Raw genomic sequence first — 1,837 nt, forward strand, 5'->3', positions numbered from 1 at the left:
ATTGATTGATATGTAATATTTCAGTCTTTCTTAGTACTTTTTATGACCAGAACTTACATAATTAACGATTGTCTCTTAACTGTGAAGGAAATTTCTTAACAGGCTTCCTAACCTTCTTGGCTATCCCTGGCGAAATTTCTAGAATGTCCCTATATTTCGGAAATGCATCTCCGAAATCACTTTTTTTCTGAAAAAAAGGGTGATTTCGGAAGTGCACTTCCGAAAACACGAAAAAAAGGTGTTTTCGGAGATGCATTTCCGAAAACACCCCTTTTTGAGTTTTCGGAGATGCATTTCCGAAAAATCCCCTTTTCGGATATACACTTCCGAAAGAATTCAATAATTATTAAAAAATTAAAATCAAAGTGAATCAATACAATTAATAGGTATAAAATCAAGGTGAATCAATAAAATGAAGGTGAATCAATAAAATCAAGGTGAATCAAAATTTCCTAAACAATTTAAAGTTAAAAATTATTTTACTAACTTATATAAATCAAAAATATTTTAATTTCATAATTAAATTGTGATTATTTAGAATTAAATATAAAATTTATTCTTTAAATAAAATTAAGACAAAATCTTTTTTTAATTTTTTAAACTAAATAAAAATTTATAACTCATTTTTAATTATGAATCAAATAGAAATATATAAATATATAATAATAATTATTAATTTTATAAGTGAAATATATAAATATATAATAATTATTATATAAATATATAATAATATAATAATTATTATAAATTAAAACACTATTTTTTTAATTTTTTAATTATTATATAAATATATAAATATATTTATAATTAATATATAATAATTATTATATAAATATATAAATATATAATAATTTTTATAAATATATAATAATTATTATAATTATTATATAAATATATAAATATATAAATTAAAACACTCATTTTTTTAATTTTTTTTATAAATATATAATAATTATTATAAATATATAAATAAAAAATTATAACTCATTTTGTAAGTGAAATTATTTTAATTAAAATTATTTTAAATTTTAAAATATGAATCAGAATAGAAATATATAATTATTATTATTCATAACTCATAAATTATATCAAAATATATAACTATTATTATTCATTACTCATAAATTATATCAAATTTATGATATATGAATTAATTAATATCATAAAATTAATTTTTGGGATTTTTTAAGATTATTTTTTGTTGTTTCGGAGATGCATCTCCGAATTTGTCAAAATCTCAATTTTTGGGATTTTTTCGAAAATGCACTTCCGATGTCTGAAAAAATTTTAAAAAAAAATATTTCGGAAATGTATTTCCGAAGCAGAGTAAAATTGGGTTTTCGCAGGGGGTGACCCCATAGGGAGGTGGGTAAAGAAATTTTCAAAGGTGAATCAATTTCTCTTTTAAAGGCTATTATGTTGATTAATACAATATAATTTTTGAAGCGTATACCCAGATGTGAATAATATCAACAATTTCAGAGATAACAATTGAAGTTAGATTTTATTTTACTAAAGATTGTTCGGAGCTTTCTTTTATTTGTTATATATTTTAAGATTTTCTAATATATAATCAGAAAACAAATAAAAAACTTAGAATTAGCCAAGATAACAGTATTTATATATAAATTTATTATAAAAGTTATTATTCTATAGCCGATTTCAATATGAAATAATGTATTTTTAATAATAAGATATATTTTAGGAGTGTGAGATACTCAACTAATATATATTAATATTAGTTGTATTAAATAAATATAAATTATTAATTTATGATTCAATTTTTGATGATAATATTTATTTATGTTTATATATTAATGTAAATAAGTTGTTGGCA

The sequence above is a fragment of the Vicia villosa genome, linkage group LG1 (genome assembly GCF_029867415.1).
Source record: "Vicia villosa cultivar HV-30 ecotype Madison, WI linkage group LG1, Vvil1.0, whole genome shotgun sequence".
NCBI lineage: Eukaryota > Viridiplantae > Streptophyta > Magnoliopsida > Fabales > Fabaceae > Vicia > Vicia villosa.